Below are 24,318 nucleotides of genomic sequence, written 5' to 3'. Positions count from 1 at the left end.
AGATTCCAATAGTAGGTTTGGGGCGATGTGGGCAAAGATTGTGAGGTCGGATTTTCTTTCAGATTTTACGAATTAAAAGATTTCATTCCAAAGAAAAAAATATTAAAATTTCAGAAAAATTGAATTATAGGAAAAATTAAGCTTATCTGTTTTGTACTACCTTAAGAAGTAATATTAAGGGTTGTTACTATATATTTTAGTATGCATCAACGGGTATGCATATTTTAGTCACAAAACCACGATATTTTCATGTATATATATGGTTAGAATTAGACTGAACAGAAATTGTTTGTTTATTGATTAAAACACATTTCCAAATTGTTTTTACAGGGGTTATTTAGGGGGTTCAAATCATCTTTTCCTGTTTTGTCCGTGAATGAAAGATCACCAATTAGAACATTCTTGCAGCATTAATAACATACAACATTAATATTACAGTAGAAATGTTTTAAGCATACCTCGATCAGACCAGTCAGTCAGCCCACATTTGACTAGATATGAAAGGAGGAGAAGGTGTCCAAGGAATGGACTAAGGGACTGATCAGCAACATTCCGAAATTACGTATAAAGTCTTAAGTTAATTCTACTGTCGTTATGTACATTAAAGATCGTTCATTTAAAAATGAACTAAAAACAAATTTCAATTTATTATTTGCTTTTTATTGCGACTTAAATCACATGCAGATATATATGAAATCTCTGTCAACTCATTATGGCAAATTCAAATTCGATGAAAATAGCATGAACCAAATTATGTAGTTCGCGATTCCAAAAACCCTTACCAATGGATAAAAAAGATTGCAATAAATACCACACTTGATATTAAGTAATGCGAGTGTTACCTTTGAAAGCTGCTAATATTTTTTAACATCCATACCTATAGTTCGTAAAATCCGTAAGAAAATATCGGCGGCAATTAAACAGACAGTAAAAAAAATGATTTCTCGTAAAATTTAACCAATTTCATCAATTTTCATTACTACTAGACTTTGACAGGTGCGTGCACGGGTTGACATATTGCATATGATATCGGACATTCACGAAATAGATACATCGACACATTGTATTGTTGACATTTACATAACCAAGCTTTAAGCCTACAATAAATGCTATTAATTTCAGTACAATCTGCTTAGTTAAAATAATCTGTTTCGGGACAGGCCTTCAAAACAATAAAAATGCCGTTCATATACCCATAGTGAAGCAAAAATTGCAGAATCGCTCCGAAACGAATTTGAAGAAAGTTAATGAAGCTGCAATTAAAACTATAAAAGTCAAACTATCCATAACAAACTATTTTGAGGCTGTAAATACCTTTCAATTAAGAATTTAATTCATATTAATGAAGAATTCAACACTTTTTACCAACGTTTTTTACTCTCTTCAAATTTACACACCATGATTGACATTCGGAACTCTCGGAATTTTTAATATAAAATGCACTGGGATAAGTAGTCTCCCGTATTTTCTTTGATGAACAGTATGTATAGCAAATTTTCAATGAAAATTTACACGTGTTTGTATTATCGTTCCTGGGTTTTTCCATGCAAACATTATGTGGAAACATAAACTAAAGAGCCTCCCGTGATTTAGCGTGAATGTAATGCACATGCGCAAGATTGTATAATAATAATACAGATGAATTCCGGATTTTTTAAAGGCATTTTGGTTGATTTTTAATTAGCGAAGCTTGATTGAGGAACAATAAAAACAAAGTAGTAATCTTCAAGTACTAATGATGTTAAAAATACAGATAACAAAAGACAGTACTCTTCCTATCTGTCATAATTAAAGCCCAAAAGTTCGAGTTTTTTTTATTTTAATATAGTAGTATTTATATGATTGTTTAGACGTATCAGTGGTATGTTGAAAACTTTGATTCAGACTTACGCTAACTATTGAGCAAGCCCAATACTGTTAAAGCAATATGAGCTGCAATTTTCATTATGAAATTTTTTTTTACGAAAATGTTATTTTCTACTTAAATGACAAAACTATCATCATTTTGGTTTTTAAATTTCGTACAAAAAAAGGCCGTTAAGGAGCCTTAATTGGAGCAAAATTGAATTATTGTCGCCGTGTACAAAAATTGATTTGCTATATGTTCCTTAGAAGAGATATCTTTAATGATTTTTTCCAACCTTCTTTATCATGAAAAGTTTAAGTTATATCCAAACTTATCATATTCGCAGGATTTTACAGCAAAAAAAATTCTAAAAAAATAAAGCTCATATTGTATTAAATGATATGAAAGTAAAAGTAGCTTTTATTCTGTGCGGATTTACTACGAAAATCTTCCTCAGCTTGGCGCTTTTTCCAGGCAACACAGTATTGCTGAGAGAGAGAGAGAGAGAGAGAGAGAGAGAGAGAGAGAGAGAGAGAGAGAGAGAGAGAGAGAGAGAGAGAGAGCGTGCGGTTAAGTTATGAAAATGTTATTCTAGGAAATAAAAATAAAAAAGTCAAATATGAAACGAAGGAATTGGTATTTTCTTTGCATATAAGGTATACGTTTACTAAGAGTAAAAAAAAATGTTCCACTGATGATAATGAAAAACCATCTATTGTGTGTTTTTGTGTGTTATTGACCTATCATTGAAGTGCTATTTTTCACGTTCAAAAAAGTAGGTCAATGAATATTCATCGCTGATTTCTACGAATATCTTGAACACAAGCCAATCACTTTAATTCTATCATTTATTTAATTTGCATGATACACACATACAAAAATAGAGAATTGTTATTGGCAATCATTAGTCAGAAAACTAATCAAAATTAGTAACACAAAGATTTTTAAGAATTTTATTTTCAACGAATACTCAGATATAACAGGTCAAAGGACATCAGCAAAGATATATTGTTATGATATTAAAATTATAAAGAAATATTTATCTAATTTATGGCATTTCCACAGAACAGAGTTATTAGTTTGCATACTCTGCGTGACAAATTGTTTTTTTTACTGTATAACGTCAAAACCAAGTATAACACAAACAGAACAGCTGCAACAATCGCTAGAAAAATTGAAGCATCGTACGTGCCAGACCAATATGTTGAATTACCATAGCGTTGTGTTTCCTTCCGTGTATATATGTGACGATCTGTTGTTGTTAGTTTATCTAAAAGAAATAAAAAAAAAACGTACCATGTGTTTTTTAACACTAATAAAACGTTCCCACAAGTCATTATTTAATACTTCAGATGTCGGGGATTTACCTGTTGATGCCGGGACATTGTGCGCTAGTAACATGGTTGTTTTCGACTGGTCTACAAAAATAGTTTATTATCATTATTTATTTTATATTCCTGACATTTTTTTTTTCATTTCTATTCACTATTTATATAAAAGTATTGGGTTGAAACATTCTGTGCAAATATCGTGCTATGAGTTTACTGTTATCTCAAGCGTCATAAATTCAGTAAAAAAATATGTGTTGTTATTATTAGTTGCATTTAACATAAAACAGATTTCTACCTCCTGAAGGAAACTGTTGACATCCAGTAATGTGGTGACATTGGTCAATGGAGCAATTGCACTTTAATCCACAGACTGGTCCGAAATACATTTCAGGGCACTGTGTATAGTTATCCCCGAAAAATCCATCTTTGCAAGCTGTGTGCATGTAAGCATTGAAAGTAATAATTATGAATTAGCACCTTTTTATCAGTTTCAGTACATCGATTGTTTCAAGAAAACTTCAAGTACCTGTACATTCCCCAGCCGTCTCATTCCAGATATATCCAGTACAACACTCAGATCCACTTACAACATTTTATAAAAGTAAATTGAGCTCTCAATTACATTATGAAATAGCACATCAATGGTTTCAAAACAAGATGAAACCGTATTATAACTTATACAATATCCAATAATGTCATGTCAGGTAAAATCAAAACAACATATAATACATGCATTCCTAAGAGTTTTCATATAAAGTATCTAATTTAAGAATCATTCAATACTGGGTTTTTTTGTTTTAAAAACATGCATTTTATTTATTTTTGCGTCTCCAGTACTACATTGTAACTTGCAATTGCCGAGCAGGTCAGAAAACTGACCTATACATATCTTGATGAATCAATATTTTGATAAACATAAATCAATATGATTGCAATACGAGGCAAAACGAGATTTTTAGGCGCAAAAGGAGTGTCAAAACTGAAATTTGTATATCTCTTTTTTTGTTACCAAAGAACGTTTGCTTTAATGCATCTGTTGTATAATATATAAAACAAAAACATACCTGCCACAACGATCAGAATGTGATGAAACAACCCAAAGAGAAATAAACAAGAACAATTTCATCGTCAGATAGAACGAATCCAATGCTTAAAAAGCAAAAGTAAATTAAATATGGTTCCTTATTAGTATGATATATACATAATTGCTGTACATGCATATGGCCCGTGCACCATTAATTAACACATTTTAAAATAATATTATAAATATGCCATTTTTGATATTATATAGAGTGGAAATCAAAGCGGATTGTGCTTTGCAACACGACATGACAAGAACACGAGTGATAATATTATCAATTGTGCGAGGAGCCGGGGGAATTTCCTAATAAATTAAACACACACTAGACTTTGACCAGTGCAAGCACAGGTTGACATTGCATGTGATATCGGACATTTACGAAATAGATACATCAACACACCGTATTGTTGATATTTACATAACCAAGCTTTAGCCTACAATAATACTATTAATTTCACTACACTATGCTTAGTTTGAATAATCTTACTGTGTCTCGGGACAGGCCATCGCTACAGATAAAATGCCTCCCATATACCCGCAATGTAGCAAAAAAAAAAGCAGAATCGCTCCAAATCGATTTTGCAGAAAATTAATGAAGCTGGATTAAAAATAACAGTTAAATTATTCATAACAAACCATTTTGAGGCTGTAAATATCTTTCATCCAAAAATTTAATTCATATCAATGAAGAATTCAACACTTTTTCACCAACGTTTATTACTCGTTTCGAATTTACACACCATGTTGACATTCGAAAATCCCGGGTTTTTCATATCAAATGCACTGAGTTAGGGTTATTACCCGTATTTCCTTTTATGAACAGAATGCATGACAAATTTTCAATGAAAATTTACATGTATTTGTAATATAATTTCTGAGTTTATCCATGCTAATGTGATATTGTGGAAACATAAACTATAGAGCTCCCGTGATCTAGCTTGAATGTAATGCGCATGAGCATAAAAAAATCCAGATGATTTCGGGATTTTTAAAGGAATTTTCGTTGATTATTAAGAAGCGAAGCTTGTTTGAGAAAAAATAAAAACAAATTGGTAATCTTCAAGTACCAATGATGTTTAAATTTTATAAAACAAAAGACAGTACTCTTCCGATTTCTCGGTATTAAAGCCCAAAAATTCGAGTCTGTTATTTTAATATAGTAGTATCGATAGATACATATATACTCCCATTATATGTAAATCTTTTTGGGAAATATATTTTTGTTCCTGTGAAAGGTTCGTTTTCCGGGGATAAAGAGAGGAAGTTTTAAAAGCAAATCTGAGAACGTTTGCCTTTATTGATTTTAATTGTTTTACGATGACAGATATGTGTTTTTATTAAGAAAATCAACGAAAAGTGATTGAACTAGTTATATCGTACACATTATTATACTGTATTTTCATGATTTCATATAGTATTGAAACTAGGAAAACATAGACAATAATTAGATATTTTTTATACAGTAGATGTTAATTAAATGAATAATTGTATACTGGTGTCTCATAATATCGCGGTACTTATTTTTTTCCCTAAAAAAAGCTATACCAAGTTATCATTTTCACATGTCATTAGTATACTGTTTAAAAAAGCTTGTATTAGACTAGCTTTTCTGAGGAACATCAATTTCCCAACTTACTTAGTTTTTTGTGTGTGCTATTTTTAAATCACAAGTCTTATTCACCATCAAAATTAGAGAGTTCCATTGTATCGCGGCATTGGAAATTTGGTAGCCTGGTTTAGTTATAACGGACAGTTTTTATTTTTTAAAAATAAAATATGATTCTTCATGAAAGCAAAGTCACTTAAACTGGTTAGGGAATGAAATATAAATTCTATTATGCTTTTTATTTAGTTTTTTTCATCAGATACATTGTGGACTTTTGAACTTGCTTTCTCTCAGGAAAAAAAATTATTGTGAGAAAAATTTTATTTGCCGATATATTTGACAACCTTCTTTGCACTCATCCTGAAGTTGGTGCATGAACTCCTTGTGGAAAATCAGCGCGGGTAGGTTAAGGCAACTCCGAGTTTAATGACTGTCAAAATTATGATCAATTTAAAAACTGTTAATTTCAATGAAAACAGTGCTGAATATGAATACCAAGTGAATGTGTTCCCAAATATATCATTTTTCTACTTCGGAATCGACTCGATCTTTGAAGCTGCCGAGCCATGGTATCACGTGACAGTTAAAAATAGATCACTTTTTTACCTTGACAAAAAATGAAAAAGTGTAACACTACCCCGAAGTTTATTTGTATGTTTGTTACTATAATCCGATTGGCAATTAGTTCGTGTTTATTGGTATTACTGCTAGAATCCTATTGTTAATCGCACAAAAAAGATATTGTAAATATTTATCGGAAACCCTCTCAACTTCTATAATTTCATTGAAAATACTACGTATTTTTCATTTAAAACAACGAAGCACAGGATTCTAGCAGCACTTTTTAAGTAGTTTAGGTCAAATACCGTTGATATTTACCAAAGTCATCTTTCATAATATCCGGGGTAGTGTTACACTTTTGCCTTTTTTGTACACATTGACAGAGGAAAGGATGGTCAAGCCATATAAATGTCGATCTGCTTACCTTAAAACACTCGCTGATAAAACAAAATATCCATGCCTGTATTATCCTGAATAAATCCTAACTGACACTCATCTAAATCTTAGATATCTGTATTAAATAAGTCTTATTTCGGCATTGTTTACACTGCATTCCGATGATTTGTCTCCCGACATGATCTTCTCTATTAAACATGCTTGTGACGTCATCAATGATAATTATACGCAATAGAGAGAAATCGAAGCTATATTCAGTTAGAAGAGTTTTTAGTGATATTTCATGCCTGTAGTTTTTATAATTTAAACCATAAGATAAAGTTAAAATCGACATATTTCTGAGTAAAATATGACATCATGCTGCTTATTGTGACGTCATATCGATCAGAGGAATTTAGTCGCATTTGTTGCCTTATCATACCCGCGACGGGAAAAAACTGGAATCCTACTTTTTGGAACATACCGCGATACAACGGAACCCGCGATATAATGAGAAGAGAGTATACTACATAAGTATAGTTTCTTACCATTTAAAAAGAAATGGGATGTTGTATGAATGTTCTAGATTGTTATTAAGATATCTTACTTCTCACATTTTGATTTCATAGCGCAAATGTCCATAATATTTTAATGGAATATGATATCATTAATTTAAACCTCACATAAAGATCATCATTTCATAATTAAACATTATTCATAAAGAAAATATATTTGATATCAATAAACAAACAAGTTTGGGGGAACTATTTTTTCGTGCGGAAGGTAGTCAAAATGTTGGAAACAAGCAATTTTATGAATTTTCAATATACTTTTCTTTTATTATACTTTATTCATTATTAACATGTTTTACATTTGATAGGTTTGTGACATGTTTTTTTTAGTCCTATGTGACTTGTACAAAACTAAATTTTGAGAGAATGATAGATGTGTACCATAAAATCATGCAAATATATATATAATGTCTTAATTTTTTAAGCGGAATTTTGCAAGAATTTTACCTTTGAAGCAATGTATCTAAAATTTGCCATCACTGACCTCCATGTTTTATTATGTCAAAATGATACTGAATACTTATCTGGGCAAACTTGATCAATCTAATAAAGTTCTTGATATTCAAAATGTTTTTATTCAAATCAAATTGTAAATAATATAGAAAGTGTCTATTTTAAGTGCAAAAAGGTCAGACAAAAATTTATGCTGATTCGTAAAAATTGTTTTCGTAATCTTCTATTCAATGTGACCATTGTGCATTATTAAAAACAATACTTCAAGAAAAAAGTTTGCTTAATCAAAAATAATGACAACAACCCAATCAGGCTGAAATAGCATTTTGGGTGCAAAGAGGTACAATTAAATTGGCCATAAATCAACGGGCTGAAAACTGACATCTCTTTTAAGTATGTTTCGTCTACCGATTTCAATGATATACTTCTCAAGAACGTCTTGATACACGAACATTGAGGAGTGGGATACCTTAATAAATGAAGACTAATTTATAGCAAATAAACTCTTTGTACCTTTCCTTACTTAAATATTCTAGCATTCTGAAAATTAAGTCTCGTGTTTTGTCACTTCTGTTTTTTAATAATGTATCATGGAAATGTTGTTGATATCAAATGTAACAGAATTTTGTTCTTAGTTTACATAATTATGTTGTGTTGTTATAAACCTTGTTTGGATATTTATTACTATTTGGTGCCATTAAAAAATATGTTTTTCATAGCAACAATTTAACAACACAAATAATGATGTCACAAGTTGTTTGTGACTTTATAGTGTTTGGTATTTTTGGAATGAGAGTTTTATACATGGTATATACATGAAAGAAGTAGGTTATTTATGACATCATATTCATTCCAATTTGGTCAAAATAAGATTATTTGGTCCGTATATTTACTTTATGAATTAACTAAACATTAAATAACTTAACATAATATGTATCAATATAATTCACATCTCTTTTTTCTAAACAAAACTATTTAAGTAATAAATAGCTCTAGCAATGGGCTGTAATATCTGCTATGACTTGCAAAATGTCCAGTTGTATTGGTTAAACAGCTATGTAGACATTCAAGTACATTGTTTTCAATTGACTAGTATAATTGTATATATATTAATATATTTTACATATAGAACTCTTTTAGAGTTACAAATAAACTAAAGTGAAAATTAACACATGAATCTAAAATTATACATTAGAAAAATTCCGGGTTCTATAACATCATCTTAATCTTAATTTTGAACAAAATTTAAGTGTTCGTTCTGATGTATCATTAGCGGTAAGCGCTTGTTTACGATATTTAAAACCTGAGAGGTGTCCTTTTCACGTTGCCACGTTTATTGCTTACAAGTGAACCTACAAATACCGGTATATAAAAATATACATGTCTTAATGAAGACTACACTCACATACATTACTTTATATGAAACGATTTTATTAGACTAGTTCTTACAAAGCTTGTGGAAAATCTAAATATTGTTTCATTCTGAATCTGATGTACACATATGAAGTGAAACAAATTACAGATATGATCAACAGACAAACTACTGCACCACACATAAGAGACGTGACACTTGGGTGTTTCTCTGGTTTTAACTTTGTTTTTTGACAGGCATACTTTAAATATAAAACTATATGGATATTGAATTTTCAGAACAATAATAAAATAAAAAACTAAATTTCATGAGCGAGATATACGAATGTTTCTAATATACTTGGACATCCAAATGTATGCTACTTTTGATAGTGGCTTTTATCAACAATTGTAAAATAAAAAAAAATGTGGATTTCGTTGTTGAGTTTAATCACGAAATTAAATGTAAGTGAACGTTGTGATGCAATTTCTAATAAAATATGTATTGCTGGAATTATTGGCAAATTATCCTTCAAACTGTGATTTTCAATTAATCCACAAAAATTAATGCCCACGAATATAAATGAAATCATTACAGTATGTAGAAAAAAAGGAAAGGATCATCATTCCATGACATTTACCTTGTGGTTGTATACATCCATGTACGTGATTACAATACTGGTTATCAGTACAGTTGCACGTTGACGCACACTCCTGACCATAATATGGAGGAGGACAAGGGACACTACAGTTTTGTCCAATACATCCTTTGTCACATGCTGTACATTAAAACAAATAGATATGAGCGATAGTGAATATGCATGCAAATAAATAATGAATAATCAGTCTGTTTGAGTTAAAACTTACGAATACATCTGTTCTCTATCTTGTTCCAAATATATCCAAGACAGCATTCCAGAACTCCGGATCTTAATGAAATTATTTTTCACGTTATATGTTGAAATATTGGACAGCATATAAACAACAATAATATACTGAACGTTTTGATAAAAAGTTATAATTATGTACTGGGCATGTAAAATAGTCGGTTCAATGAAATGAGCGTATTTTTTTTTATATCAAATTGTATTACTGTTATCGATAGGCAGATAAACAGATAAATTAGCAAAAAAGATAATAAAATACTATAATTACCTTTCACAAAGCTTTGAATTGGAACATCCAAGTTGAAAAATGAATATAATCATTGTTATGACCATACTTTCTCCACACATTTTGAAAACTCATTCCTATCACGAGTTATTATCAATCAACTTGCCTTGTAGAGTCTATTTCCCGTCTGATAGACATATAACAGTTTTTTCCGTGTAAAAATATCAATTGTCTCCTTCCGGTGGAGCAGAGCAAGACAATTAGGTTAGCACGTCAATGTGTCTTTCCCACTTTGTTTGCAAACACTTTTTAATTTCAAGATTACAAATTTATAACTCATAAAAAGGCAGTTAGTCGCCAGTTAAATTAGTTAAACCAACAGTTACGAACACGTCTCATAACTCAACAACTCGGTAAGTTCCAGTGCCACCAAAAGTCATTGATCAAATGTTATCAAAAAATAACCGTACACAGAAATAAGCTCTGTCATTCAGTCAATTTTCTGAGCTTAAACACAAACCGTCTTTTATTATATATTGACACCTTAAAAACCCCTGATTTGATTAAAATGAAGAGACCTTTGGACCTCTTAAATAGTGTAAAATTGTATGTGCAACAATTCTGATATTAGTTATATTGATATATTGAATAACAATTACACAACTATCTTGCTTTTCAAAAATGATTTATTACAATGAAAAATGACAATAACAAACTGTGAACCGTCTCAAAAATCTATATAGCAAAATAGAAATTTAAAGCGGAGCAAATCCGGACCTCTAAAAAGATAGAGATGGGATCCGTTGCCCAGGAGGAGTTCTTGATTGAATTGAGAACTTGGATTTTGATTGATCAATGTAAAAACTTCAGCACAGTTAACTTCAACGTTTAGCTAAATAGAACAAAGCTATATATAACACGACAAAAACAGCTGCAACACTCACAAGACTAATAACAGCATAGTACATGTACATGCCGTGAATCAGTCATGAATAACCAAGTTCTTTAGTTTTCTTTCCTGTGCAAAGGTTAAATTCTGTGGAAATGGTGGTAGATATATTACCTGTCACTTTAAATGTTGATGATTTGATGTTGAAAGTTCGATTTGTTTTCGATGGTGAAGTGACATTGCTCATCGTCCCTACATAAAATAATAACCCAAAACAAAATGAGTTATACAGAATAGCAATAAAAAATACCGAAACTTAAAAAACAACAAGTTGTGAAAATTTAAAAGTAATGTAAAGTGTTTTTATCCCTCCAGCTGTTTGATAAAGATTTTTACTCTAGAAACCGAGTTTTTAGGAAAAACATATATCACGTAATACTACAAATACAAAAAAACAACGAACATTATATTCAATTTAACACATTCTACCCGTTATACTATTTGTGTTTTAATGGAAAGCAATAAACACGTAAAACTGATTGCAAAAAGAAATAAATCGGATTGCGATACAATTAATTTCAGCGATTATGTCGTCAATCTTATTTTACTATTACTATATTATATTTAATGTCATTCGTACCAAAATAATAAAGTTAAGCTTTAATAAAATTAAATAAACCTTTTGATACAGATTTTGAACATCCAGCTACATGATTGCATTGATCTTTGGTACAAGTGCATTTAAATCGACATTCTTGACCATAGTAGAGTTCAGGACACGTTGCACTACAGTTTTCCCCAATATAACCATCTTTGCAGGCTAAAAAATGAATTAAACGTTCATTTTAAAAAAAAATGAAAATGTTAAATATGTCTATAGTAAAAAGAAAGCTTGTAAGTACCTAAGCATTCTCCAAGAGTCTCATTCCAAATATATCCCAGGCAACATTTTGTTGTTTCGCCATGTCTAAATGTAGAATATTTGTTTATATTAAAGAGTATTTCATTAAATGAAAATTTGTTTTAATGTATTATATATGGTTGGAACTATCAAACAGAGATTTGACGGAGTATTGTATTGTATATTTTTTAAGACCCTGTGTTTCGTATATGTGGCAAATTTACAAAAGGTCATCCGAGCAGCCCATTTAAGAATTGACAATTTATAAAAAAAATCATTCCGCACAAATTTACTACGGTATAAATGAAGAGTATTTAATCTTCCGTGTACTTATAACCGTATGTTGTTCCGTGTTTTCTCATTTAATTGCCTAGTTTAAAGGCATCACTTTTGTTGATATTTGAAATCTTCATCAACGGATTAATACGGAAATTAATATTATCTCGCTGTAATTTTGTGCTGTATTTGAATACTTAAAAATACCAATTGTGTTTGTTGTTTTTATTCTCTTGAACAATTCTCATTCGCATTACATCCACGTGGTCAGTAATATATGAACTACATGATAAATAAAGTACATAATCAATTAAACTTGTACTTACACGAATGGTGCAAAATTAAGAAATAACGAATAAAGTACACCATATTGCAAATAAAAAAATTACAAGCCTTAACCGTTGAGATGAAAAAAATGCGTCTTATTAAAATTTTATCTCATTTTACAGTACCGGTCACACTAAACCTTACAGAAACTAGAGGCCCTGTGAGCAAGCTCACAATTGATACCCCCCACTGAGAAAAAAATCATAACGCATGTATTTTTGCTTTAATTATAGAAAATATTGGATGAATCTATTTCACTGTCCATTTTCTATGAAAAAAAAAAACCAACTGCTCTATTTTTTTAAAAACTGTTAATGCTAATATGAGTAAGCAAACCAAATTCTATCCTTTATTTCCATTTTATTTTAAGTTAACTGTTAATGCATGAGGACATCTGCATCCTTACGATAACAACCATGACTCGAATTAAACCAAATCCACATGCCAAGCAGCCATTTAAAATTAAAACATTTTGAATTATTGGTATACTGAGCCCGATTTTTTCCGAAAATTTTTTTCCACACATTTTTTTTTCAGAAAAAATTTCACTGGGCCAGGCCATTTTCAGAGAGACGGGGATGAGAATCTAAAAATAATTTTATGTAGCCTGTGACGAGCAAGCTATGTGTCAAATTTTAGCTTCTAATATTTCCATTAATGCAAGACATGACACAGATAGGAATTAAGCATTTTGAAACAATGACCTTGAACTTCCACAATTGACCTTGGGTCAAAGTCATGACACACCCTCAGGTTATAAGCAATCTTTATGTGAATTAAGAACTTCAATATTTGTCCATAAGAAGGATATGGACTGCATTCAGTAAGTGACCTTAACCTTATCCAAATGACCTTGGGTAAGGATCATGACACACCCTTAGGTCATAGGCAATCTTTGTGTGAAGTAAGAACTTCCAATATTTCTCGATAAGAAAGATATGGACCGGACGTAAATTTTGCATTTTATTCTGCAAGTGACCTTAACCTTATCCAAATGACCTTGGGTCAAGGTCATGACACACCCTTTGGTCATAGGCAATCTTTCTGTGAATTAAGAACTTCCAATGTTTCTTGATAAGAAAGATATGGACCGGACACAAATTTTTCATTTTTTCTGCCAGTGATCTTGACCTTGCCCGAATGACAGTATGATACATGTAACTATGTAAAAGACGGGTCTACTTCACATTTCAATGTTGAATGAGGACCCCAAAAGCAAACTGCGTGTAGACCCAAAGTGGACGCGAAGTTAACCCCAACTGGACTTCAATTTTCCAAAAAGTAAACCCCAAGTAAACCCTGAAAGTTAACCTGGAGTTAAATTGGGGTTTACTCTGGTGTTAGGTTGGGTGTGATTGGTACTGTACGTTTAAACTTACTCAGCTCGAATGTTGTTATTATATATCTTTACACATACGTATGAAATGTTATTAAAGTTAACATCAAAACTAACTTACCCTTTACATATCTCCGAACAAGATGAAATACCACAATAAGAAACAAATATTGAACATAACAGAAACATTGTTTGCAAAAATTGACTATCAATTATATGGAACGAATATTTTATTCTTTCCTTATTTTAACATTTTAAATATTGTGCACTAACATGTATATGACACGTTCAAACTGTAAATAACTACGGCTATACATTTCAGAAATACAAGATATTTTTCCTTGTTTTCACTTAATTTTCAAAAAACCAAAACTTTAGGAAATAATGACTTGTAAGGAAATTGAATCAATGAATTATGTAAATAATTTATTGTATTATATCTCAAAAGTAGTACATTGTTTTACGTTAATATTTTATTAAATTTTGGATTTTTAAAATTCCAAATCAAGGGGATTTTAATCATTTATTGCTAATGGATGGCTTACAGATACATGTACAAACATTTGAAGGGTTTTCGTGGGCGCCCCATATTATCCAAAAAAGATTGCAACATTGTAATGTATATTCTACACCACGTCGTTGTTATTATGTGTACAAGCGTATCCACGAAATATCAACAAAACAACCCTTTTTAAAAATTAATAATTCCCAACAATTTGCCTACTCAGAACATAATTGGTCTACAACATTAATAAAAAGCTTTTTTTTTCACTTCCGTGTAATTGTATACCTCACTTGTTCCGTGATTTGTTATAAAAAAAATTTATATCGATAATAAAAAATGTATAATTTTTTATAATTTATTTAGAGAAATTACTTTTTGTTAAATTTTGAAATCTTCAAAGAAATACAAATTAACTGTCCACATTTGTTTCAGCTAAAGTTGACAACCTATGCTAGATTCGATCACGCCCCCACCGAAATTCTCACCTCATAATATTCAAAGTATGATTTCTCATTTCTCATATTTGTATAATTTTAAGCCATCGTACGATTAGATATTTAGATATAAATAAGCAAACTTGGCTGGCACCTAAATTTGGCGTCAATTGAAGTTTTAGGTTATATACATGTAGTACAAAATCAATACGTAGTGTTATCAAAGGCAAAGACACTGGACAATGTAAATATAAATAAATAACGCCTATTTAGAAATATATTTTTTGTAATGTTTACTTAAGTCGATTGTCAAGTCGATCAATTTTTTTTGGTCCAAAGGTATGAAAATGTTATTAACGTTTATATCAAGACAAATCATGTCGTTGAACACATGTTGTTCAAATGCTTAGCTTACATATATCGTTAAAAATCGTTTAAAAAGAATTTTACCATTTTAAATCGAAAGGAGCGTAAAAATATACATGTTTTAATGCGCGCAGGCGATTTTACATTTTTAGGATATTCAGAAGATTATGCAATCATTATTATATTATCTTACTGCATTCTCAAAAATCTGTTTATATGATAAATTAGCGATATCTATGGTTCTTGTGTGCATGTACATGTAGAGTTATTCCTATGTGTATGATGTTCAGAAAAGCATGCAATACAAAAATTCACATAGAACATGTGTAAACAAAATAAGAAAAACAATCTTTTTCTTAATTCACAAATTCATATGATTAACGCCGCTTTCTTGAACAAAAAAGATATCCATATACGATTGTATATTTGAGCCACAAAGCTTAAAATTGGATATACAAATTAAATTTTGACAATTTCGATCTTAAAAATATTGACTAATCAACAATGACTACAATCATACTGAATTATAAGAAATGATGTTTTTTGATAATGGGCCATTAAGTGTGTTCTTTGATTTGTAACGAACTAATCCTGTGTATAAAATACACATGAATACAGCCAGAGAAAAGAGACTGATAATCGCCGTTAGCATGTTCCGGAAAAGAGGAGCGCTCCCATGCTTCTGTGTGTTGATTCCTTGACAGGTGTGAGTATCATTATGGTGGATGAAATGAGTCGATACATCTTTTGTAATTGAATCAAGATCTATAAGAAAATAAATGAACATTTTCAAATGATACATGCTATATTTACCCAAGGAACTCAATACTTAAAAGCGGATCATATTTTGATTAATTTGAATGAAATCTCTTTTTAAAAAAAAACAGTGATAAGTTGTGATACGAACTATAAAAAGAAATACAATTTCCACTAATTACAAAACACTATATTTACACATGTAATAACAGGAAAATCGTGGACTGTTTTGCTGTGGATCACAAGTGCCTCCCACTAAGTGGGTGTATTTTATCTAGAAACAAGGATGTTTATACATTTTTAGCTTACATTACAAACTTAATCAAAACGAATCATGAATCAAACTTCATAAAGTTAAATTTAAAACACATATGTTTCTGTTAATTTTATTACCGTTTTTGACCGTCCAAATCTATGTACAGTGTAAACGATAATTCAGAGGTATTGTTGCAATGGCGAGGTACTGAGTATGTCAAACAATGTGAAATATATTCGTTTTTATTTATTATTTGATTGTGTCATTACTCTTTTTAAATTATATTTCTGTGATAAATATTTCAAAATAACAACAACAACAAAAATAATGCATACCATTGTTCATCTTCACAGATGAAATTAAAATGTTTGTGGTCTGTGGAAACGTTGTTGAATTATTAGTCCAATCTAAAAATAATAAAGCAGTATTTCATTTAGATCTCGCTGGTTTAGTATTGTTGTATGATTCTTATTAAAATTATTAAAATTTTCAAAAAGTCATTGACATACTTATTATACTTATCATACACGTGACTTACCGGGACAACCGTCAGCGGGATCACAATGATCCTCCGTGCAGGAACATTTTGACAAGCAGTTGTGTCCGTATTGTGGGTACGGACATTGCATATCACAACGTGGTCCAAATATACCAGCACGGCATCCTGATTATTAAGGTCTTCCGTTGGAAACGGAAGACCTTATTGTTTTTGCTTTGTTTCTTTTCCTCTATTATTATTATTATTTTTTTTTTCTCCCACGTTTTCTCGAAAACGCTTCAGCCGATTTTGATAAAACTTTCAGATCTTGTTTATGACAACATTTGTAAGAAAAGTACGTGGGATTTTTTTGGTCGTCACTTCCGGTCCCGAGATATTAAAGATTTTATGTTTTTGCTTGTTCACAAGTTTTCTCCAAAAGTATTTAAGATAGAACTTTCAAATTTTCAGAGATCGTAGAGAGTGAACGGCCGCAGTGTACTACGCATATCCGAACGTCCGCCGTCACTTCCGGTCGTCAGCGGAAGGAAATGAAAAACCTTAATTTTTCAATTTTTTGAACTTGAATTTTTTTTATGTTACTATTCGATAGAGACACTCTAAAAACCTCTGAATATGAAATCTGTTTTAAAATCGATCCATGCATTCTCGAGATTTTGGGCTCCAAAGTTCTGAAGCGAGAGTCCGCGTAGCTCAGTCGTTAGAGTGGTGGACTTGTGTCCAGGCGACCCGGGTTCAGTCCCCGAGTGCCGATTATTTTTTCTTGCTTAACTGTGTTTTGTTTAACGATTTTATCTTTATAATGATGGATTTGAATGTTTTCCGTTTTCTTTTTGTCATAAATAAAATAATAGCGGCTTTTTTCAGTACAAATATAGAGCTCTTTTCTGTCAACTACTCGCTAAATTCGGACGATTGTCGCATTGCCGGCATCAAAGACATGCCGCCGTAGCACCCCTGCAGTTCGACCGCATTAGAGTTCACTGGATCGCTTTGTCGGCATCAAAGAAATGCCGCCATTTCAATGATTGTATACACACAACATTTAGCAATACACCAACGTTTTTAGTATTTCACATGGCTTAAAAAGAAAGGTTGTTTTGTATTTATTCAAACATTTAGATATGTACATGTATGCATGTATACATGCGTTTATTGACAAATGTTGCGTTTATATTGAATTCCTGAACACTAAAATCTCTCTCTCTCTCTCTCTCTCTCTCTCTCTCTCTTTCTCTCTCTCTCTCTCTCTCTCTCTCTCTCTCTCTCTCTCTCTCTCTCTCTCTCTCTCTCTCTCTCTCTCTCTCTCTCTCTCTCTCTCTCTCTCTCTCTCTCTCTCTCAAAGATCTACTACAGGTAACATGGAGTAATGAGGCTAGAGGCTAATGTACATTTGACGTCAAAAAAGTAAATACGTATTTTTTTCTAGTTACGGGATATTGTCTACGGATGTTATTTTTTGAAATTCACTGTTCAATGATTTAATAACAAATCTATTGACTGTCTGGGATTAAAAAAAACCGATTTTTATTATCAACTGAATGCTTAACATTGGTCATTTAGACATAACACTTGGGTATCGTTTGGATTCGGGAAAATGGGGAATAAATAATCATACTATATTTTTAATGATGTAGGTTATTTTATTTGCTGACTTACCAGAATTTTTTTATTATGCAGTTATTGTCGGCAAAGAAAAACTTGAGAAAAAAAAGAAATATAATTCATATGAAAAAGCAGATAAAACAATTATAAATTTCTTTATCAAATCAGAGACGTAAATGTTATTTATGTCTCTGATCAAATCGATTTCTGATTAATCTCTCTCTCTCTCTCTCTCTCTCTCTCTCTCTCTCTCTCTCTCTCTCTCTCTCTCTCTCTCTCTCTCTCTCTCTCTCTCTCGTCATACATATGTAGTGTTTAGCATGTAAATGTTATGGCATTTTATATATTTTATTTGTGAAAACTTTAAAAGTAAAAAGTAAATCCATAAATTGCGTTTGATGTAAGATTTTAAAAGATTATTGCAAATGTTTCTCGACTTGTTGCAATACTGCTGTTGTCATAGGCAAAATCCCATCGTGAGCTCTGGACCGGTAAATGTCCGAGTAAAAATAAACTGGCGACTTCGAGAGAATAATGCGTATATCTCCCCTATTGTAAGACCCATCAACTTAAAATTCGGCAGGAGTGTATCTCAGACATTACTTTTATGAAAAATACATGCACGTTGCGAGTGTTTTAAAGATTAATTGATTTTTTAGGATTTTGAAGCGAGCTGGTAGTTTTCTATCTGGGTCAGAGTTCGACCTCTTTCTTTATTTATGGTTTCATTGAAATTAATGTTGAAATGGACTTGGCCCCTGTGCAGCCGCGTAATATTTCTGTTGCATGTATATTTCTTTTTTTCCGTTTAGTCTGAATCTACGATAGCGTGTGAACTACTTATGAATGTTAGAACTGTGGAAATTACTGCATCAAATTTTTACCGAATAAATTTACGTGTTACTGATTTCGTTTTTTCTATTTTTATAAAGATTCTATCAATCCTGCTGAAATAAAACAGTCAAACATAATAGTAAACGACACGAACAAAAATTCTCAACACTGAAATACATTGGTAAACTGCATCAGTCATTGTTTTAGGACTTCCCCTAATAGTTGTTACACGAATCCGAGATCCACACCTCAAAATTCTATTTTCGATTTATTTACGACGAAAATCAAGCTCGGGTCTTTTCACCCCCCTCCAGACAAAAACACGCGTCAATATTTCAAATGACCTCGCACTGTTACCAAACCTAAATAGTCAGACATCTTACACTTTGTTTTTCATCTCATACAAAAACTCAGCTCTTCTCCCGGGCGAAAACGCCCCAAATTCAAACACAAATTCGGGAATTATTTCGCGTCAGCCATGTTTTGAGACACCTGCAAAGGCTGTGTGTTCTAATCTCGCCGGAGCCAAGATTTGTTCTTTCTCTCTATTTCTTTCTCTGCTATTTATTTAATTTTCTAACTAAAATAATCAACATAAAAGGGTTGTTGGACTGTAGTACAAGTTGAAAAACACTCTTCAATTAAGATTTAGACAAAAACAGTCTTTTATTATTAGGGTCTTCCGTCTTCAGCGGAAGACCCTTCTATTCTTATTGTTATTAGGGTCTTCCGTTAACAAAGGAAGGCCCTCTTTTTTTCTTCGGTTTCTTTTAATTACAGGTTATTAGACCTGTTATTAAGTCAAAAGACCTCTTATTTAATATGAAATAAAATGGGACTGGTCCTTAAAATTAAGGATCCTACAGGTGTATAATCCTTCATCCATCGCTCTTTTAGATCACATCTGCATTTCCTGATATGTTTCGTTGATGATGATAAAAGGCAAGGTCATTTCCTGTTCTAAAAATCGGACGGAAGACCTCCTCGTTGCTCGCAACGAGATCGTGTCTAGTTAAGATTGATATTTACACGAGGAAAGATGCATGATTTTTATGTTCATTTGTTTAAAAACAACATTTGGAATTTGGATTTAAAAGATATGTTAAATATATTACATAAAACTGACCTATGCATCTATTTTCTATTTTATTCCAGAAATACCCAGGACAACACTCAACAATTCCTCCCGTACTGATAAAAAAGAAAAAGAAAAACAGTGTTGGTATATCTTTTCATATATGTACATGCATGCATATATTCAGTAACAGTTGTTTAAATTACAATTTGAAATTTCAAAAATATATATCTCACCTTCTGCAGACATTCGCATGTAAGGTATCAATACACAAGAAAATAAACTGCACTACTTTCATTACCAGTACAGACGACTTCATAGTTTCGTTCAAGACAAGATAAAAAAAAATTAATTCCCTGCAACATATTATCAAGTGAGTAACTTTCTGTAATTTATTTCAAAGTTTTTCATATGTCCTGTTCACTTCCTTTTCTACATAGATCGTCAAAGTAGATGTCAATGATACGATTTCCTGAACATATTCAGTTGTATACCGAAATCAGCTTACAGCATATTAGGGGGAATAAATTATGCAAATTACTGACGCCAGAGTCGATCAAAATCACTCGATCTGAAAAGTGTTTTATTAGTAAACGATCCTATCCATTACAAGTACATTTCAAGTTCCCCAAAGTTGTTGCATACTTCCCATTCCTTTCCAATTAATTGAATAAATTTCCATAACGCTCCAGCGCATTAGAAGGAAACCAGCGCTTTATTTAAACGAATCGATTTGAAACCTTGAACATTTATATGATATATTACATAATTTGAAGTTACATTGTATAACGAAAAACAAAACATATTTCATTTTGTAAAAGTTTTCTAACCATTTGTTTTTTGTGGGTAAAATCGTTTTTTCCTGTTGTATACCAGAATGAAAGTTGAGCAAATAGGAAAATTGCTGAGCAGTAATAGCATACCATGTTAAGTAAAGTAACAGCAGAAATGTTTGAAGCAGAACTTGATCAGAGTAGTCAGGAACTTAAACACATTAAAACTATTTATGGAAAGCGAAGAAAGTGACAAGGAGTTAACTTCTTCTCTGCAAAATTCCGAAATTTCGTAAAATCGTTTTTCTACTGTCGTTTAGTAGATCAAAGTTCTTTCTTTTCTACATGGTCTAACTAAACGTAAAACATTTCAAACATACTAATTATATGAGTGTGATTTCGACATTAATCGCAAGCAGATATGCATGTAATCGACTGTCGACTCAATGTGGCAAATTTGAATAAATTAAAAAAAGACAGCTTAACACAAAGTGTCTTGTTCGAAATAAAAAAGAAAAACAAACTTAAAACAATGTATACAAGAGATGTTTTATAATGCTAGTGTCACATTTTATATTTGCACAAAATGTGTAACATCTGAGCCTAGGTTCGTAAAATCCATAAAAAATATCGGCTCGGAAGCGATTAATTGTAAAGTAAAATATTTGTATTTCAATAAAATTTAACCAAATTAATCGCTCCTAATTACAGTGTGCTCGTCAAACATATCAGCGGTTTGCTTAAAATTTGGAAACAGATGAAAGCTGGTTGTTGATTTTGCTCATTACCGGCCTCTAGATGGCGGTCGGTTAAAAAAAGTAGCTGTGCGTTTCTGTAGAGGCATTGATTACGAAAGTCTCGGTCAGTATCATAACGGAAATTCTATAGAAAATGATTAAAATACATGCGTTATATTCGTAGATAGCGTGTGTTTATGTTCATGGAAAAATGTGTTATTAAATCCAGTGATGAGCCTGTCGACGCCGGGTCAGAAGAATAGGTAAAATGCTACTACTGACCAAGGTGCGTCAGATCATTAGTATGCCCTTGATCGCATTTACTAGTTAGGAGGAAAATGTTGTAGCGCAGTGTCCGTGCGCATAAAATTGGGGTGCGGGAAACACACATCTCCGATAGTAATCTGGAAGCTATCTTCCTGCCTCCTCTTTTTATACAGGTAAGATAAATTATAACGCTTGCGCACATTCTTAAAAGTAAGTTTAATAGATTTAAAGGGTTCAAATAAAACTTTATTTTCTGAGCTTTTTGTAATAAATATTAATGTTGATAAATGTCATTGTAATTAATATTGATATTTATTGTTAAAATGTCATATCAAATTGTTATATCTGAATGAAAGTGTAGTCATTCGGAAGCTGTCTTTCTGCCTCCTTCTTTTATACAGACTGGGACACGGGCTACTCCCCATGTAGAGGAGACATTATGGAAACACTTTGGCTAGGGCACCCGCCAGGAGTGGGCATGGTGGAACAGAGATCTCGAGGATCTACATGTATATGGAATAGTACTGGTGTCGTTATGATATCGTCTTGACTTATTGCCCCGAGAAGCGTGTGGTAAAATTATGAACATTTTCTTCTAAAAATTAAATTAAAATAAAATGTTTGTGAAGATATTGTTAGATTGTATTTCTTTATATTAAAGCATTTTTAAAACCATGCAGAAATCACATAAAAGGGAAGATTTTCCCTTTTTTGCATCATGATTACTTTTTGAGTACATGTAAGTATGTAACGTGTAACATGTTAATTATATATAAAAAATGTAATATACTTATGTCTAAAACTTACAAAATGAAGTATCTCGTTTTCCACCAAAAGTTAATTACAATTATAATTTTAATTTTCATGTAAAAATAATCAATGTACACATGTAAGCATATGTACGTTTAATCTTAATATTTAGAATATAAAAACAAAACGATGTACAATGCGAGAAGAAAAGCTGCAATAAACACAAGACTAACAATAGCATAATACATGACAAGTAGTGATGAGGAATTACCAAGTTGTTTTGATTTGTTTTCTGTGGAAACAGCGTTGGATGTATTATCTGTAAAATATAAAGAAAACTCGTTAATCTTCTTTCGTACTGATTCCTGAAATAATATACTTAAGATTATATTTGTATTATTCAGTTTAATTTATAGCTTTAAAGGTTTTGTTTTTTTCCTTCCTAAGACCAAAAACCTGTAGCAATATTTACCAATTACTTTAGATGTTGACGATTTGATGGTTAAAACTCGAATCGTTTTCGATGGTAAAATAGGTAGACTCATTATGCCTAAAACATAAAAACTTCAAAACAAAAGGAATTTAACCAATAAAACAGTTACTGTAAAACCCACCGAAAATCCTAATCTCTGTTAAGATCATCGAGTTGTTTAACATTTAAGAATCATCCAAATACTAGCAATTTAAATCGCTACAGCTGTTCAGTTAAGACAATAATTTTTTTTACAAATACAGAAACCATGTCCTATCATTTGTACCAAAATATAAAAGGTATACACAATGAATAAAAACCATACCTTCTGATGAAGACTTTGAACATCCAGCTATATGATTGCATTGATCTTTGGTACAATCGCATTTTAGTCGACATCCTTGACCATAGTGCAGTCCAGGACACTTTGTACTACAGTGTTTCCTATATAACCATCATTGCAGGCTTATAAAGCGGAGAATAAATGCTCATTATCAAAATCTTTAATTTGAAAAATGTTGATTACATCAAAGGTTAAAAAAAAACTTGTTAGTACCTGAACATTTTCCAAGAGTCTCATTCCAAACATATCCCAGACAACACGTTGTTGTTTTGTCTTGTCTAAATATAAAAATATTAATTTTTACAACGACGTCGACTTTCTGTTAATGAATGACAATTAAAGTGTTTTTATCATATATAATATGGGTTGTTTCACAGATATTGATGAAAGCCTCCAGCGTCGATTTCATTATATATACTGTCAAAGAGTCCTTTTAACAAATCAACAACCTTGAAAAAAGGCCAACATTAATTTAGACTGATATATTGTAATATATATCAAAAGCTAAATCCCCTCCTATGAAATTACATGTGTGCATGTATATGTGTCCGTGTTTCATAAGGTATGGGGGGGGGACTCATCCAAAAAACAATTTGACTTAAAAAAAATTAAAGTGAAAAAAAGTCAAA

General features: G+C 31.5%; 3 long non-coding RNA genes across 3 annotated transcripts; all 3 read right to left on the bottom strand.

The window, feature by feature from the left end:
- Positions 1-2,842: 2,842 nt before the first annotated feature.
- LOC136271171 (uncharacterized) lies at positions 2,843-4,464 on the bottom strand. The gene is made up of 4 exons (XR_010709031.1): positions 3,704-4,464; positions 3,473-3,610; positions 3,214-3,264; positions 2,843-3,116 (listed from the first exon to the last, which is right to left on the bottom strand). It is a non-coding gene; the product is annotated as an uncharacterized lncRNA (long non-coding RNA).
- A 5,347-nt stretch (positions 4,465-9,811) lies between these two features.
- LOC136271152 (uncharacterized) lies at positions 9,812-10,824 on the bottom strand. Its single transcript, XR_010709000.1, has 3 exons — positions 10,331-10,824; positions 10,043-10,104; positions 9,812-9,954 (listed from the first exon to the last, which is right to left on the bottom strand). It is a non-coding gene; the product is annotated as an uncharacterized lncRNA (long non-coding RNA).
- Positions 10,825-10,962: 138 nt separating this feature from the next.
- On the bottom strand, positions 10,963-23,799 carry LOC136271709 (uncharacterized). Its single transcript, XR_010709655.1, has 11 exons — positions 23,672-23,799; positions 23,347-23,424; positions 20,584-23,193; positions 20,399-20,463; positions 16,873-16,998; positions 16,670-16,741; positions 16,277-16,352; positions 14,139-16,087; positions 12,080-12,144; positions 11,857-11,997; positions 10,963-11,429 (listed from the first exon to the last, which is right to left on the bottom strand). It is a non-coding gene; the product is annotated as an uncharacterized lncRNA (long non-coding RNA).
- Between the last annotated feature and the right edge of the window lie 519 nt (positions 23,800-24,318).

The sequence above is a fragment of the Magallana gigas genome, chromosome 9, assembly GCF_963853765.1.
Source record: "Magallana gigas chromosome 9, xbMagGiga1.1, whole genome shotgun sequence".
Classification (NCBI taxonomy): Eukaryota; Metazoa; Mollusca; class Bivalvia; order Ostreida; family Ostreidae; genus Magallana; species Magallana gigas.
This window is presented reverse-complemented; position numbering and strand designations above follow the sequence as displayed.